This window comes from Scyliorhinus torazame, chromosome 6, assembly GCF_047496885.1.
Source record: "Scyliorhinus torazame isolate Kashiwa2021f chromosome 6, sScyTor2.1, whole genome shotgun sequence".
Lineage (NCBI taxonomy): Eukaryota > Metazoa > Chordata > Chondrichthyes > Carcharhiniformes > Scyliorhinidae > Scyliorhinus > Scyliorhinus torazame.
In genome coordinates, this window is record NC_092712.1 from 295,376,970 (window position 1) to 295,396,107 (window position 19,138).

Below are 19,138 nucleotides of genomic sequence, written 5' to 3' on the forward strand. Positions count from 1 at the left end.
ACAAGAGACACGAGTTGTATGATCCATGGAGGGAGCATGGGAGACAAAAAAAAATTATAATCTTTCACTGAGTACTGCTAATTTCAAGCAAAGTTTGTGGAAAACAAGTTCATGATTTGATTTGAATTGAGTAATATTTCATGGTCTATTGGGTATTTTTCTGCACGGTAAAACAGACTCTTGATCACGTCGCCTTAGATTAAATGGTATAACCTTCAGATCCTCTGTTGTATTGCAACACTATAGCACAGGGAACACTGTTGCTTGGCAACCAGCGCTGGGCTGAGTGCACTCAAGAGTTAGATTTGAAAGTTAACAATGTTCAGCAAAGTCAGACCAACTTCCAGTTGCTGGCTATTACCTATGTGGTGGCTCTGGAATTCCTGCCAATCTTCTGCTGAATTCATGGTAGGAATTTGGGGAACCCTTGCAGAATAAGTGGGTCTCTGTGCTCCTCTATTCTGGATTTTTTGTGCAACCGTGATTTTAATTGCTTCATCATTGACGGCCATGTCACCCACTCTTTAGGCCCTAAGCTCTGTCATTTCTTCACGATTACATCTTCAGCTCTTTACCACTCTCTCCTCTGTTACAGGTAAGGTGAAAGAGAACTGTTCAAATACCTGTTCTCTTCTTAACTGTATGCAACCAGTAAGCTCTTGAGGAGAAAACGTGCTTTTTATAAAAACCTTGTGCATCTAGGCAAATGAAATTACCAGCAGCATGCTCTTTGTGGGTTTAAATAAAGATGATAGTTCACCTCAAAATCTAATGCAATGTCACTCACTCACACAAGCACACTCAAGGAAAGTGCAGTAGAAGAGCATGGACCATTTTTGCAGGTTACAAGCAAAGGAATGGTTCCTACTTCACTTACCTGTCTTGTTCTGGGAACCACAGGACTCAGGCCATTTAGGTGAATTCAACAGACAAAGTCATGTACCAAAGTCGTTACAAGATTCTCTCGAAGGGATGTGGACTCATTACCAGGAAACTGTTTTACTGTATTTGGTTGACCTGTAAAGGAATAGGCTTGGACATCTTGGCCGGGATTATCCGACCCCCTGCCATTTTTCGGGCATTGGCGGGATTCCCGCCACGCCGGTCAGATGCCATTGACAGCGCCCCCCCCCCCCTGGCGATTCTCCGGGCCCCGATGGGCCAAGTGGCCCTCCAGTTTTGGCCAGTCCCGCCGGCGTGAATTACTCACCTCACGCACGGTGGGACCTGGCAGGTAAGTGTGCGGGGACGGTTCTCAGGGGACGCAGGGGGATCCGACCACGGTGGGGCCACCCACGGTGGCCTGGCCGCGATCGGGTCCTACCGATCCTGCGGGCGGGCTGTTTCCGTGCGGGCCTTCTTTCCTCCACTCTGGGCCCCTCCAGAACTCCGCTATATTACCCGGGGTCCGGCGCGGAGAAGAGAACCCCCATGCATACGGGGAAATATGCCGGCCGTTCCGCGCATGCATGAACTCGTGCCGGCCCTTTGGTGCCGGCTGGAGCGGCGGCAACCCCTCCGACGTCAACCTAGCCCCCGGAAATTCGGAGAATTCCTCACTTTCAGGGGCTGTTGACGTCGGAGTGGTTGGCGTCGGTTTTCCCGCCGGCGTGGGGACTTAGTCCCCAGAAGGGAGAATCCCGTCCCTGGTAATGATACAGCCTTCAGTTCTTCAGACATAGATATCAGTGCCGAGATTCTCCCCTACCCATGGGGCGGGGCGTCCTGGCAGGATGGATTGGCGTGAACCACTCCGGTGTCGGGCCGCCCCAAAGGTGCGGATTTCTCCAAACCTTTAGGGGCCAAGAATTCACCGTGAGGGGCTAGGCCAGCGCCGGAGTGGTTTCCGCTCCACTGCCTGGCGTGGAAGGCCTTTGGCGCCATGCCAGCCGGGGCCGAAAGGACTTCAGCGGGCATCAGAAGTCCACGCATGTGCGGGAGCGTCAGCGGGGGGGGGGGTGCCTCTTACGCGTCAGCCATCGTGGAGGCTGTGGCCGAGGCAGAGGGAAAAGAGTGCTCCCATGGCACAGGCCCGCCAGCGGATCGGTGGGCCTCGATCGCGGGCAGGCCACCGTGGGGGCACCCCCCCCCCGGGGCCAGATCGCCCCGCGCCCCCCCCAGGACCCTGGAGCCCGCCTGCGGGTAAGGTAGGTGGTTTGATTCACACTGGCAGGACTGACATGACAGCAGCGGGACTTCGGCCAATCGCGGGCCGGAGAATCACCGGGGGGAGGCCCGCCGAACGGCGCGATTCACGTCCCCGCCAAATTTTCGGTGCCAGAGAATTTGGCGGCCGGCGGGGGCGGGATTCATGCTGCCCCCCGGCGATTCTCTGACCCGGCGAGAGGTCGGAGAATCCCGCCCCAGGAAGCAGAGGTAGTTTTAAGTGATATATGTATGTATTGTTGGATATTAGAAATAAGGTATGGTTTTAAGTGAGTTTGTAGTGTTTCTGTGTAAGAAAGGGGTGAAACTTTAGTTAGACTCATGTTAGAGAGGCGTCTTTCAAGTGTGCACGGTTTGGTTTTATTTAAATCTGTGTTTGCTTTGTGATTTGAGAGTTTACGATGTGAGAAGCAAACTGAGCTTAGGGAAGGAGTGAGCTGTTGCTGAGCAACTGGGGGCCATCTTTAAGTTAGAAAGACCTTTTAAGTTTATTATGAACTGGACCCAAGGCAGTAGGAGCCCAGCTGCTAGATAGGACACAGCTCTCACAGCTCTAGCAGAAGCAGAAGTAGGACAATGGAGTAGTGGGAAGAAAAAAAGTCCCAGAAACTAAAAAACAGCTAGTTCTAGAAACCAGGGAATGAAAAGAGATGTTCCAGGAAGATTGAAGTCAAAGGGACAAAAGGAACTGGAATTTGAACAAGATACTGTTCTTTGAAGTTGATGATAGAGCTAAAAAGTGCAGACCTGGTGCAGCTGGCTAGCGAGAATCCAGAAATCTGTAGCAATATTAATGTTGGTCCATTAACACAGCCTGTGAAGCAATAGTGTTCCATTGGTGTTGCTGAGCACCTGAGAGATTCTGCGTGCAGAAGCTTAAATGCACCTGGCAATTCAAGGCACAGGAATATTGAAAGGACAGTTGGAAATCCTGGAAGTGGATCCTCGATGAAAAGAGCTGAGAGAAAGTATTGTTTTGAAGTGGATTCTAAGGTCGGTCTTTTCAAAAGTGGTGTTTGGAAAACTTGCGTGAAATCACCTGGAGGGGATTTGAGGAAAAATCCACAGAAATGTTATTGGGCAGCATCTGCCACTTGCTTTCAGAGTGGGGTGTGACTGACCAGTTAGACTATTGGTTGGGCAGCACGGTAGAACAAATGGCTAGCACTGTGGCTTCACATCGCCAGGGTCCCAGATTCGCTGGGTCTCTGTCTGTGCGGAGTCTGTATGTTCTCCCCGTGTCTGCGTGGGTTTCCTCTGGGTGCTCCGGTATCCTCCCACAGCCCAAATACGTGCAGGTTAGATGGATTGGCCATGATAAATTGCCCTTATGACCAAAAAGGTTAGGAGGGGTTATTGGGTTACTGGGATAGGGTGGAAGTGAGGGCTTAAATGGGTTGGTGCAGACTCGATGGGCCGAATGGCCTCCTTCCGCACTGTATGTTCTATGACAGATTTACTGAGGACATTATCGCTAAGATGTATTTTGGAACAAGTGTTATCCCTAAATACTGAATACATTTGTGAAGATATGCTGGAGTGAATGAGCATTGGGCGGCATGGTAACATAGTGGTTAGCACTGTTGCTTCACAGCGCCAGGGTCCCAGGTTCGATTCCGGCTTAGGTCACTGTCTGTGCGGGGTCTGCACGTTCTCTCCGTGTCTGCGAGGGTTTCCTCCGGGTGCTCCGGTTTCCTCCCACAAGTCCCGAAAGACCTGTGTACTAAGGTGCCCTGCCAGGGACCCCTGTAATAGGGAGACCCTCCCCTCCCCTGGAACCCCTGTAATAGGGGGATCCCCCCAAAGACCTCGTAATAGGAGACCCCCAGGAACCCATGTAATAGGGGGACCCCACAGGGAACCCCTGCCTAAAGGAACGCCCTCCACAGAATCCTGCCTCAACACAGATCCGCCTCTCCGCCATATAGATCACCTCCCTCCCAGTAAAGTGACCGCTGTCTGAAAGCTAGGGAGCAGTCCAGATAGGGGCAGTGGAAAGCATCAAAGCTGAAATACTTACATTGCAGCTCCACGTGTCCATTCCTCGAAGGAGAACAGTTGTGCCTGCATCTGGTTCCCACAGATCCATTAGGTGCAAGCCATTCAAAGCTTTCAAGTAGTGATCTGTGATTGACAGCTTGTATAAACCATCTGCAACTTTGATCCTTACATATCCTTTCATGCTTCAGTGGCCTAAGTGGAGAAACCCCAATGTTTGTAAACATTAACCACATCAAAGAGAGGTAAGTACAGTGAAATCACATACTTGAGAGATTGGAATGCACTTGCATCCCGGCCCCGTGCCACCCCAACTGTGCTACTGTGCCGCCTCACTGTGCCACCGTGCCGCCCTTTAGCTATACAGGCCAAAATTCCATGTTTCCCCAAGACCTGCTGTAGCTGCATGCTAACTTTCTGCGATTCATGCACAAGGACACCCAGATCCCTCTGCACCGAAGAACTCTGACGTTTCTCTGCATTTAGATAATAAAATGCTTTTCCATTTTTCCTACCAAAATGGATAATCTCATACTTAGCCACGTTAAACTCCACAGAAATTCATAGAATCCCTTCAGTGCAGAAGGAGGCCATTCGGCCCATCAAATCTGCACAGACCCTCCAATGGAGCACTGTCCCTAGGATGGTTCCCCCACCTACCCCATCCTATCCCTGAAACCTAATGTGCACATCATTGGATGGTGGGAGGAAACCGGAGCATCCGGAGGAAACCTAGCGGACATGTGGAGAACATGCAGTCACCCAAGACAGACAGTCACCAAGGTGGGAATTGAATCTGGGTTCCTCGCACTGTGAGGAGCAGTGCTAACCACTGTGCTACCATGCCATCCATCTTCAACTTGTCATCCACTCACTTAACCGATCTATATCCATTTGTAAATTCCTTATTTCCTCATTGCCACTTACTATCCCACCTATTTTAGAGTCATCTGCAAATTTGGCTATGGTATCTTCTATCCCTATGTCCATGTCTAAGGGGTTGAAAGTGTTGAAAGTGGAGAGAACATAATTTTCTTTGTTTAAATCTTTTATGATTTTTCTTCTGAGGTGATTCCTGGAGACTCCAGAACCATCGTTTGCATGGAACCTCAATCACACGACCTGTATTTCCTGTCTCAGAATAATTCCAGGACTTCGGACTGGTTCTCCCAGCCGCTCAGCATAACTTTGCTGGGAAATCAATGAGGAGTTTTCGCTGATCTCTCTCTGATGTTGAAATAAACCACAAACAGATCCTTAAGTGTTTAGTATACTTCTCGCAGATGACGTTTTTGTGTAGCATCTGTACTTGTTCACTCTGCCGCCTGTGTCCTATGTTGCATTAAGTTTCATTTGCTTATCATTGCTGTCCTCGCTTGTACTAGCATTCCCCTTTTAAGGGGTGGGGTTTCAGAGGGCCATGTGACCCGTTTGGCCAATCAAGCCGGAGCGGGCGAATTCTGGGGCTGAGCGCGAGTTTTTTGCCCGTTCGGAGCCTGGGGCTGTGAAGTATGTTAGCTTCTATCTCCCTCTCTATAAATAGTTGCCCACCTTAACCTATTTGGTTGTCGCCATGCTTACAACAAACTGCATTACTGATCCACAATTGAGAGTCAACTAAGGCTCAGTTTAAAGCATTCATCCTTTTTTTCTCACAAGATTCTGGATTCAAGGCTTGAGAACAAAAATTGGTGCTGACACCGACAGAGTGATGCACTGTTTGAGGTGCCATGGTTTGGATAAGATTTTAAATTGAGGCCCCATCTTCCTGCTTGGGTGGGCGATAAAAGGTCCCATGGTGTTATTTTAAAGAGGTACAACCAGTGTCCTGGTCATTCTTTAGTCAGCTTTACAAGACAGCAGATTACATTGTTGCTGCCTGTGGGAGTTTGCTGTGTAAATTAGCTGCCATGTTTCCCACAGTACAACTGGGAATATACATCAAAACTATTTCAGTGACTTTAAGACTTCCTACTGTTGTGAAAAGTGCGCAAGTCTTTGTACACAATGGTTCATGTGTTCAAATCCTTCCTTGGTCTTGCCCCATCCCAATCTCTGTGATTTTCTCCACCCCCAAAACTCCTTTACTAAAGTTGGACCAATTTCTACCCCTCTACGTTTCTCTTGAAGCTTCAAAGATTATTGTTTGATCCCAATACTGCAAAGGCCATTCTTCAACAGAACGAAAGGGGGGAATAACATAAAAAATTGCTTTGATGTATCCTACATTTCCGTAAGTCTTCATATTGAAGTGGATTTAATTAAGGTTTGGAACTCCTCTGTCAGTTCTATTTAAAATCAAAGAGTCCTAGTGTGACCTTGCACTGTGTCATTATGGGGAGCTCATACTGAACACTGCACATTCATCTCAGGAACACAATGATTTGCATTTATATGGGATCTTTACTGCAGAGAAAGATCTCGAGATGCTTCACAGAGATATACGATGGTCTTGAAGGAGGAGGCAGAGGGAAAGCAAAGGTGATTAGACAAGGTATTCTGGGGATTTGGAGTGGGGATGGGATGTGGACTGTAGCATATTTGATGAGCTGAAGTTTATGGATTATGACGGATTGGAGGACGGCCAGGAAAACTGCAGATTATTTTATTTTGGAGGTGACAAATCAACATATTGGACTGTGAGCAGCTGGTGGGTTAAAGCAGGGTTGGATAGAGGCATTACTGTGCAGGAGGAAAATACAAGATGTGGAATCGGAAGCAGTGGGGGAGACCGATGAGGGTCAAGTATAGCATTTTAAGGTCAGTCAATGATGCTTTGGGGGACCACTTAAATTTTGTTCCCAGGTACCTCTGTCATCTTTGCTCTGCAGCTTTGGCCTGCATGCCTGTTGGCTCGGCCTGCAGACCAGGTCAGTCTGCATTTCCCAATTCCTAGCTTGGTCTCTCCCAGATATGTCTGGCAAATGTTGAGGTATAAAGACCAATCGGTGAAAATGTCCCACTGCTCAGAAAGCTTCTTGAGATGAAGCATTTTGGGTTGGATTATGACAAAGATGGACGCAAAGTATGGAATTGATGATGGGCATATGGATTTTGCGGTGAGCACCAAGTTGGTGACTTTGGTGTCCCACCTTGTTTACCTGGAAGAAACTGAAACTCATCAAGTCAATTTATGAGACTTTATGAGTGTGAAAGAGGCAGTGAAGGAATTAAAGGCAAATGATGCAGAATCAGATTTGTATTTTGTCAGTATTATGATCCCGGACCAGACCCCAACGGTGGCTAGGAAATGGGACAGAAACCCCAATATTTTCTTTTAATTTTGTTAGACTGTGAGGAAAGGATCTTTGTTCCAGATTGGTCACATGGAGAAATAGGGATGCGGTATATTAAAGCAAACTTTATCACTAACACTAAAATCTTTTACATTACACCAGAAAATAGCTGACAATTACCCCTTAAACAATACTACTCAATACAGTGAATACAATACCCTTAACTGCTATCTTTATTCCCACTTTAACAATAAGATAACAAAACCACCTCAACCCTCAATCCACTTTAACTACCGGTGTATACATGCTTTACAGAGCTGTTCTTTGAGAAAGAAAGCTCTCTTGATACTGCTTTAAAGACAAGAGTGTGACTCTCTGTCAACAGGATCCTCCGTTTCACCGGTAGCGCACTCATACCCACAGATTTCCCAATGGCGTGGGGGAGCCATAATGGGAAACCCCATTGCCGGCTACTAGGATGGAGGATCCCGCTGCCGGCGGGGGGCGTGCCGTGCCAGAAAATGGGCCTGGGAGACAGAGAATCCAGCTCAATATCTGAATCTTGTCAGATTCATGCAGAAACTCTGGCTGTACGTCTTCAGAAGCTGTTTTTCAGCTTGTTTCAGCTCCCCCTTGTTCTCAGACAAGTCTACACTGCTTTAAAGGCTATTAACCTCTTTTAACTGAACTGTGGATAGCAACCTGCCTGACCTGCGGTTACAGCTTCATCCAGAACTGCACTCACCTGCTTTTCCTACAAAATGCCTGATACCTTAGCTCCACCAAGCAACGACATCACCATACCAAGCTGAAATCAAATTAACTCCACAGGGAATCCTCTTAATCAAAACAAAATTCCATTAGCCGAAGCTTTTTATGATGCTTTAATTGCACCCCTGGCTCTCAACCTTTCAAACCAAGATTATTTTAAAACATGACTGCATCAGTCAAACACACGCTAATATAGGCTTTTAACCCTTACTGCACCAAATACCTATAATACAACATGTCTTAAATTCCGACATTCATTACAGCCAATGTACAGGTAATGACCCTGGCCGGGATTGTCTGACCTGGCCCCATTTTTCGGGCGCCGGCGGGATTCCCGCCACGCCGGTCGGGGGCCATTGACAACGGCCTCTCCGGCGATTCTTCGGGCCCCGATGGGCCAAGTGGCCAACAAGTTTTGACCAGTCCCGCCGTCATGAATTACTCACCTCACATGGCGGGACCTGGCAGGTAAGTATGCGGGGGCCGTCCTGGGGGGTGGGGGGGTGGAGGGAGATCTGACCCTGGGGGGGGGCCCTCACAGTGACCTGGCCCGCTATCGGGGCCTACTGATCGGTGGGTGGGCTGGTTCCGTGGGGCCATCTTTCCTGCGCGCCGGGCCCCTGTAGGGCTCCACCATATTGCCCGGGGCCGGCGAGGAGAAGGGAACCCCCGCGCATGCACAGAAATACGACGGCCATTCCGCGCATGTGTGGAAATACGCCGCCCGTTCCGCGCATGCTCGAACTCGCGCCGGAGAAGGACTCCAAAGGTTGGGATGAGAAGCCACTGGTGGAGATGTCCTGAGAGTTCTGATTAGATGAGTAAGAGTGGGGGAAAAAACCCTTGTTTAAGTTTCATGATTGTTGCTTTTATTCCTTCATAATCTCTCAGAGTTAATGATGTTTACTTTCTGTGTGAATGACTTAATATAAGACTATTCATTCGGCGAGGTATGTTGATGATTGGCTATATCAACAATAGTGATGGAACATTTATAACATAGATGAGAGGTTTCAAAAGCCGCCCTCTTGATTTTCAGGAAGTACGAAAAACGACAGTGGTATAAAACAAAATCTGGCGCTATTTTAACTTTTCTGAAATGCACATCATGTCAAAAACGATACTTATGTTCTCATCAGTTACTCTTGCTGACTCCTTTTAGTCTCTGCTGCATTTTCAATAGTGCAAAGATACCAACTGGAAGTGCATGCCGTGAGAGTGAATTCTGTTACATATTCATCATGATACAAATGCCTGTCTATTGTATTTTGTGGCACAAATGGATTTTTGTGTCAGGCAAACCTCTCAAGCAATTTAAGTACTTGCTAGAGGGAGGAATTTTCAATGCTGGAAAATGGAATACTTTTGCAATTTTTAACTCTTGTGTCACTCACAGGTCAAGAAAGGCGCACATTAAATGCAGAGCGAAACTCCTTTAGCTCTGCCTTAATTCGAAGCTCAAAAGAGCAGTCGGAGTAAATTTTTCATTTATCTTGTACATACTAGAGCAAAGGTAAAGTCACTCAAACTATTCCCAGTCAGAAACTCTGCTCCAAATCAGGGCTTGCATTCTTATCGCACCTTTTGCTACCTGAGGACATCACAAAGTGCTTTATAGCCAATGAAGTGTTCACTGTTCTAATGGCAGCCAATGTGCAAGCGGCAAGGTTCCACAGACAACGATGTGGCAATGGCCAGCTAATCAGATTTAAGGATGTTGGGTGGAGGTCACATATTGGCCAGCATACAGGGAGACCTCCGGCGCTATCTGTTCAACAGTGTCACAGAATCTTTCTCGGCCATCTGAAAGGACTGATTGAACGTTGGTTTAACATCGCGTTCAAACGACAGCACTTTTGACAGTGGCAGCACTCCCTCAATACTGCAATGGTAACGTCAACTTCGATTGTCAGCAATGGCTCTGCTGGTTGCATTCTCACCTCTGCTGGAAGCTTGTGTGGTGAAATCCTACTCCAGTGAAGTGCTGTGCTGCTCAAGGTGTTATTACTGAGGTAATTCCACCTCGAGTGATTGTCTGTGTGGAGTTTGCATGTTCTCCCTGGGTCTGCGTAGGTTTCCTCCGGGTGCTCCGGTTTCCTCCCACAGTCCAGAGATGTGCAGGTTGGGTGGATTGGCCATGCTAATTTGCCCCTTAGTGTCTAAAAGGTTAGGTGGGGGTACTGGGTTATGGAGATAGAATGGAGGCGTGGGCTGAAGAAGGGTCCTCTTTCCAAAGGCCGGTGCAGATTCAATGGGCCAAATGGCCTCCTTCGACACTGTAAATTCTATGATTCTATGAGATGTTAAAGTGAGCCCTGTGTGCCCTTTTAGTTGTATGTAAAAGACCCCTTGCCACTATGTGGTCGGCACAACATCGTGGGCCGAAGGGCCTGTACTGCACTGTACTGTTCTATATTCTATGTTCTAATAGGGGAGCTATCCCCAGTGCCATGGCTAAGTTTTTCCCTCAAGGAAGATTTAAAACCAGGCTAAGTCTTGCTATTTCTAAGTGAACATAGGTTTGGTTATTCTTTCTTAAATCTGTGACACTATTTATTTGATTTTACATGTGGCATGTTTTAAAAGGTTTGTATGTTTTAATTCAGATTATGGCTATGAGATTTTAAAGCGCCCCGGGGCTTTTTGTTGTCACTGTCCTTGTAACATCTGATTTTTAAAAATTAGTATTTATGGAATCACCGCAGTGCAGAAGAAAGCCATTCAGCCCATCCTGCCTGCCCAGACACTCCGAAGGAGCACCCTACCCAGGTCCATGCCCCGCCCTATCCCCATAACCCCACCTAACCTGTTGCTCTGTTTCGGGACCAACAGCGTCGTCAATACTGTGGGTATTTCTATTTATCTCGGTGAACCACAAGCCTTCCCTTCTATCGATCAAATGACCACACAGCCAGTTAGTTAGTTCAAGAGATGGTTTATTTATATACACAAGAGTTATCTCAACATGCAAACACAATATCTACTACGAGTTAAACTACACCTATCAGCTACAATAACCTATACTTAACTTGAGGGCGACCGGCACTGTGCAAATGGATAAGGCCTTTATCTGGATTTCACTTGGCTGGTTTGAAGAAAGTGGCTCTGTCTCTGCTGGGCTCATCCGTCAGGTAGCGATCGTTGATCTTGAACTTTGGCTGTTCCTGTTGCAATTGGGTTGGCACAGGACGGATCCAAAAGAGACAGAACACATGGCTGCGCCCTCTTTTATCCCCCTGGGAATTCACGCTCTTTGGGGCGGTCCTTAACCTTGGACCCAATAGTTCGACAGGGCTCTGATCAATCTCTTCAATTTCGGCCAATAAATGGGCGGGTGCCTTGGTAGCTGGGTGGATCCTTAGCGGTCATTGACCTTGGCAATTGTGCTTTCTGAGTAAGGGGAGTGGCGCCGATTAGTCTGTGGCTGTACCAGTTGCTTGATTGGAGTTCTATTGTCCTGGGAAAATGGGCCATTAAAATGTAAACGAGCAGGGGTTTCGGTCAGGTCTGGTTACCTGTGTTTTAGATACTCATATATTGTGTGTCTGTCTGAGTCCTGGGTTGGCCATAATTCCCATGCTCCTTTGCAGGTGGCCATCTTAGATGGCTACAAACCTTTGGACACTAAAGGGCAATTTAGCAAGGCCAATTCACCTAACCTGTACATCTTTGGACCGTAAAAGGAAACTCAAACACCCGGAGGAAACGTTGGAGGCACGGTGGCACAGTGGTTAGCACTGCTGCCTCGCAGTGCCAGGAACGCGGATTCAATTCCGGACTTGGGTGACTGTCTTTGCCGACTTTGTATGTTCTCCCCGTGCCTGGATGGGTTTCCTCCGGGTGCTCCGGTTTCTCCCACAGTCCAAAGATGTGCAGTTTAGGTGGATTGGCCATGCTAGGTTGCCCCTTAATGGCTAGGGATGTACAGGTTAGGTTCTGGGGATAGGGTGGGGAAGTGGACCCAGGTAAGTTACTCTTTCAGAGGATTGGTGAAGACCTGATGGGCCGAATGGCCTCCTGCTGCACGGTAGGGAGTCTATGATTCTAGTCCATGAGTCTAGGAAACCCAGACAGACACAGGGAGAATGTATAAATACCACACAGTCACCCAAGGGCCCTTGTGTTGTGAGGCAGCAGTGCTAACCAGCGTGCCACCATGTTAAACATGTTTCTGCCTTGTTTACTTCAATTAATCTTTTCATTTATAATTATCTCATAATTAAATGTTGTGTTCTGAAGTTTCAGTAAGACATTTGGAGAAGCTGGTAAAGTTTACTGTCAAACTATATCAACAAAATAATTTTATAAATACAAAACTTAGAATCCAGTTCACATTTAACTTAATGTTTAACTTTATCAGCTGAACAATGACATAGAACTATCTCAGATTTTACAAATTTCTTGCAATAAAATATTTTTTTTCACTTAAACACAACGGTTCCGTCTATTTGTAAAGGGGAGGGAGGGTAAAGGGGAGGGAGGAAGGGAAGAGGGGGGAAGGAGGGAAGATGGGAGGGAGAAAGGGAGAAGGGGAAGGATGGAAGAGTGGAGGGAGGGCAGAGGTGAGGGAATGAAGAGGGGGGAGGGGAGGGTTTTGACATATCAATTGTTAATGTGACAACCTCAATATCCAAAAGTAGCAGCTTCTGAAGCACAGTGTCTGGGCACACATCTCCTCTGACATCATTTTGGGATGTCCTTTGGCAGTACACTCTTAGGGGTAGGTGATTGATTCACTGCAATACCTGTCAAAGAGATAGTTCACATTAGCTTACAGGAGATTTGCATATATATCAATTAAACTTTGTTGAAGCATTTAAAGTAATCACTGAGGCTTGTAAGGATGAGTAGTACATCATGGAGACTCTTATAAACAACTCAGCTTAAAATATATTGCAAAATCCAAATATTCTTTAGCTGTGAATCAGCTGGGAGGAAGGCATGCTAATATTAATGTCCTTGAAGGAATCAATACTATCAGTGTCGAGTCTGTGATCATCTGAAACCAACTCCTCTGGGTCGTCCATCTGCTGAAGATGTCAGAGTCCCGACTGCAAAAGCAAATCTTCTTCACCCAGCTCAAGGAAGGATCCCAAACAAGAGGAGGACAAAGGAAGCTCTTGTAAGCTCACCTCAAGAAATGGAACATAAATATCAATGCTTGGGAGTCCTTTGCTCAGAAGAGACCTACTTGGACTAAAGGGTCACAATTCTTCGAGAACAGCCGGCGGCAAGAGGACGCCCAGAAAAGGAGCCCGAGAAAGGAATACCCAGGACTTAGCGTCCAAGGACCGATCCCACCTTTTGGAAACTCCTGCCAAGTGAGTGATTGAAGACTCGGCTCTAGGATTGGGACCATCAACCATGCAAGGACCCACAGAACCCGTGACCAGTAACACTGAGTATCTTAGGTCAGTGTTTTTCAAACATTTTTGCCCCGGAACAATTTTTACTAACCGGCCATCCTTCACGATCCACACCAGCTGACCTTCATGGCCCACGCCGGCCGACATTCGCGACCCACATCGGCCGACTTTCGCGACTCACCATTTTAACTTACCTTTAATGTGACAAGTGAGCCTGCTTGGTCCTCACGATCACACTTGCTTTGTTATTCAATGTTACATTTCTGCTAAGGACTTCATCTGGTGATTTAAGTTGTCATTGCATCTTTTGAAAAAAATGAGGAGGTTTGACATTGAATTTGCCATGCTTAGTCTTCAAATGCCTATGAAGTTTTGAGGGTTTTAACCTTTAATTTGCCAGTACTTCCCTGCATATTACACACATGGGCTTTGCATCCTGATTTGCACTGGCACAATTAATAAACCCACACCTCAAGAAATCATCTTTATACTGCATTCAATTATTTCAGTTCCTTCTTCAGTTCACCAGAAGCCCTGGAGCTCACATGAGCACTGCGGGCAACTACAAAATGGAGGAATCTCTCTCACGCCCACAGCACATGACGTCAGTGCACGGGGTGTATGAACTCCTCTCTGTCGCAGCTTTTGGAGAGAACATTCCATTGATTTTTAAAAAAGAATCTGCTCCTGGATCAGTGAGCATTCGTCAGGAGGAGGCGGTCTGACTCGCTTGGCTCTGGGCCTGTGCACTGCTGAGGGGGCATGTATGCGTGGGACGGCCAGCATTCTGAAAGCCGGCCGTGGCCGGCATTTTTAAAAGCCGGTTGCGGCCGTTGGACAGCTCTTCCCATGATCGGGAACACTGCAATCGATGGTCCTGTTACCCTCGCGACTCACACCTGTGACCCTGAGTTTGAAAACGACAGTCTTAGGTGGGCAATCATACTCGTTAGCGAGTGATCACCACATTCCTGCCATTATAGTTCCTTTAGTGGAATTAACCGCCTCATGACAACCAAAGTTTATAAAGGTAATTCTTTCGCCTTCTGTGACTTCAAACTCACTTTATACAGCAGTGTATCCTTTTAATGGAATTAACAGCCTCATGGCAAGCCAAAGTTTAAAAAAAAAATCTTCCTTTCATTTTATTTGCATTTTAAACATATTTATAAACAATAATAATAGAAAACATTAACCCACCAAAGAACTTTCATCCGATATTGGATACATGGATGGTTGTGGACAGGCTATGACACATTTTTAGCACACACGGAATATTCAAAGTCTTGGTGACCGATAATGGGACAGCATTCATCAGCCAAGACTTTGCATCATTCATGGCCACGAATGGTACCCAGCATATGAGGAATGCCCTCGGCCACCCAGCCTCTAAAAAATTGGCCAGGCGGGCAGTCCAGACCTTTAAGTGGGCCACATGAAGAAGATGACCGCTGGACCTCAGGAGACCCGGCTGGCTCGCTTTCTCTTCAGCTACTGTACAATATCGCATGCCACTACTGGGATTGCACCTTGCAGGATTTCTCATGGGACGACCGCTCAGAACTCAGCCTCGTATCCCTCGATGTCAGCACATGAATCCGCTAATGGCAAGATCGCTCCAAGGTGGACATACATCGGCGCTCGCCACTACGCACTTTCGAGCCGGGCGACATGGGCTACATGTAAAATCTGGGTGCCGTATTCACATGGATCTCTGCGGTGGTCCTCCAAGTAATGGGCCCCGTCTCCTACATGGTCCAGATGCAAGAGAATGAAGCCAACGGCCACCTTAGCCACATTTGATGCTGCACGCAAGAACCGCTGGAGCTAAGTCAGGGCGCCCCGACCAGTGTTCGGGCACAATTCCCTTTACATAGAATTTACAGAGCAGAAGGAGGCCACTTGGCCCATCAAGTCTGCACCGGCTCTTGGAAAGAGCCCCCTACCCAAGTCCACACCTCCACCCTATCCCCATAACCCAGTAACCCCACCCAGCACTAAGGGCAATTTTGGACACTAAGGGCAATTTAGCATGGCCAATCCACCTAGCCTGCACATCTTTGGACTGTGGGAGGAAACCGGAGCATCCGGAGGAAACCCACGCAGACACGGGGAGAACGTGCAAACTCCGCACAGACAGTGACCCAGCGGGGAATCGAACCTGGGACCCTGGAGCTGTGAAGCAATTGTGCTAACCACCATGCTACCGTGCTGCCCCCGCGCATGCACACAGTCTAGCAAGAGCCCCGAGGCACCGCCAGGGCCAGAGCATCGATTGCCATCACTGCCACCTGTCAGACATCAGGAAGCTAAATTACCTGATGCACCCATGGAGCCGTCCAACGATGACAACGATGGTGGCTCCAACATGGACAACGGCCCTCTGAAGGCAGCATCCAATGCCGTTTGTGCAGACATCTTTGCCGGCCAAGCCACTCCCATCTTGGCGTTCTTCTGGAAAACGCCGGTTGCCGGTTCGCTACACACCCCTGGACCACTGCACCACTGCCCACGTCCCAAGCAGTCGAGGGAACCACTACTTGAAGCAATGGACGTTTCTCCAGATTTGGGGCAGGAGGGATGTTATGACCCCCTCAGGGGCCAAACACTATGGGCGGGATTCTCTCAGCCCACGCCGGTCTGGAGAATCGCCGGGCCGCGCGCGGTTGGCACTGCCCCCCTCCCCCGGCAATTCTCCATGCACAATAGCCGAGTGGCCGCCAAAATAGCCCAAGTCTCGCTGGCGCCGTTCACATCTGGTCTTACCCGGCGGGACCTCGGCGTCCATCCTGTCGAGGGCGGCCTAGTGGAGGGGGAGGGGTGGTACGGCCCTGGGGGGGGGGGGCGGGGGGGGGCTCCAGCGTGGCCTGGCCCGCGATCAGGGCCTACCAATCGGTGGGCCGGCCTCTTCTGGTGGGGCCTCTTTTACACCGCGCTGGCCTCTGTAGTCTTACGCCATTTTGCGTCGGGGCTGGCGCGGAGAAGGAAGCTACCGCGCATGCGCACATTTGCGCCGGTCACAGTGCGCATGCACACATTCGCGCATTTGTGCTGGTCGCAGCGCGCATGCGCAGATCTGTGGCGCCCATTTGATGCCGGTATCGGCAGCTGGAGTGGCGTGAGTCGCTCCAGTGCCATGCTGGCCTCCTGTAGGGCAGAGGATCGCTACACTTAGCGGTCCGATGACGCCGTCATTAAACTCTCCAGTTTTTACAACGGCGTCAACACTCTGCCATCAGAAAGGAGATTCCCGCCCTATACTTTAGGCGGTTCCCCGCCGAAAATGTAAATGTCGGTATCGAAGTATTCAAGGTCGGAATCATCGGTTTGGGCATAGGTAACTGCTTGTTGCAGGGTTCTTCGGAGGTTAATTTTATTTCCTGGTTCAATTTGAGGCATTGTGCTGTCATTCCAGGTGAAGGAAGGTTGTTTTACAGCTTTAAAAGATTATTTTCTTTGATTTGGGACGTTTCCCCTTTAAATGGGCGTGGTCCGGAGCCTCTGACGTAATGACGCGCGTGACGTAGCGCGTAGGAAGCGATGCAGATCGCGGTTCCTTTACTTGGTACCGCATGAGCAAACGGACCTTCCCGTTCTGTGCAACTGCGCAAGTGTAGTCCCTTTAGAAAGGTGGCCGCCGACCAAAATCGTTCTCTACTCCGGGATTTCGGCCTCGAGGTGAATACTGACGCTTCTCTTACCTTTTCTTGCTGGTTGGAGTGTGTTTTCCTCACAGTATTTGCCAAATTTGTCCAGGACTGCCTGGAAGTCGCTCCTGTTTTGCCCCTTGGAGAACTTGAATTTTTAAAAGATTTCTTCAGCTCTGGCACCGGCGATGGTGAGGAGAAGCTCTGTTTTTTCAGGATTGGCCACTTCTTCTAGTCCGGCTGCCACCAGGAAGATTTCAAACTTTTGCCGGAATGCCCGCCAGTTTACGCGGAGATCGCCGTGGCACTGGAGCTGCTGCGGAACCCGGATTGTGAACATCTTGCCTGGGTATCATTGCTGGTTGTCACTGTACGCTGAGGTATGGCTATATGGATTGAAACAGTTGACTGCTGGTACCATGATTTGTTATGTTGTAGGTAGAACATAAGCGGCTTGCTTGTGGTGCCCATGACAAAGGAAGGTTCAGACATGGAGATAACTTCAACACGTTTATTACACTTCTATTACTCGGGTTCGTCACGACTGCTAATCCTACTATAGCTACCCAGACTGACGAACCAGTTGCTGCAATCCACGTGGTGGGTGTAATATTGAATCAACCCTGTGTCTGTCCTCACTGACTGTCTCCACTGGAAAGAGGCAGATCTGGGGCGTCATTCTCCGACCCCCCGCCGGGTTGGAGAATGGCCGTTGGCCGCCGTGAATCCCGCCCCGCCCCCGCCGAAGTCTCCGGTACCGGAGATTGGGCGGGGGCGGGAATCGGGCCGCGCCGGTTGGCGGGACCCCCCGCTCAATTCTCCGGCCCGAATGGGCCGAAGTCCCGCCCAGAAATTGCCTGTCCCGCCGGCGTAAATCAAAGCTGGTATTTACCGGCGGGACCAGGCGGCATGGGTGGGCTCCGGGGTCCGGGGGGGCGCGGGGCGATCTGACCCCGGGGGTGCCCCCACGGTGGCCTGGCCCGCGATCGGGGCCCACCGATCCGCGGGCGGGCCTGTGCCGTGGGGACACTCTTTCCCTTCCGCCTCCGCCACGGCCTCCACCATGACGGAGGCGGAAGAGACTCTCCCCACTGCGCATGCGCGGGAAACTGTCGGCGGCCGCTGACACTCCCGCGCATGCGTCGCATTTCCGCGCCAGCTGGCGGGGCACCAAACGCCATTTCCGCCAGCTGGCGGGGCGGAAATCCTTCCGGTGTCGGCCTAGCCCCTCAATGTTGGGGCTCAGCCCCCAAAGATGCGGAGCATTCGACACCTTTGGGACGGCGCGATGCCCGTCTGATTGGCGCCGTTTTTGGCGCCAGTCGGCGGACATCGAGCCGTTGGGGGAGAATTTTGCCCCTGGTGTGTGGTGTCCTTTATATATGGGTTGGTGTAATGCCCCCCTGTGGCCATGTCACCTCCTTGTTTATCGTGAATGTCCATTGGTCGTCTCCTATCTAACTGATCTATTGGCTGAGTGTGTGTGTGTGATATTTCTGGTGCTACCTCTAGTTAGCCTTCATGCATTTACATTGATGCACATCACCACAGCGGTCCGAAGACGCCGTCATTAAACTCTCCAGTTTTTACGACGGCGTCAACACTCTCCCATCAGAAGGGATATTCCGGCCCTATATTTTAGGTGGTTCCCCTCCGACACCTTGGTGTACGAACTCCCTAGGTGATGTGGGGGGGGGGGGGGGGGCTAATTTGTCATGAACTTCAGTGTAATAGGTGTGTAATTGGAGTATTGTGAGTAGAGTAAACAAACCTAGTTGTTATCCTGCCTACCTGGGGTCGTATGAAGTCCTCACCTTCGGCTATCACAGTTTACTAATGTTACTTCTTGACTGAAGTTTGCCCAGGTCTCAACTCAGTTTCCAATGTATGTGAGTCTGTGATAAAAGCTGCTTGAAGTTTGTACTGTATCAGTAATCACATTAGAATCTTAATC

At 49.1% G+C, this 19,138-nt stretch overlaps 1 long non-coding RNA gene across 1 annotated transcript in view; it reads left to right on the forward strand.

The window, feature by feature from the left end:
* The window catches only part of LOC140425818 (uncharacterized), a 153,715-nt gene that overhangs the window by 123,353 nt on the left and 11,224 nt on the right, over positions 1-19,138 (forward strand). The gene's annotated exons all lie outside the window — the stretch shown is intronic.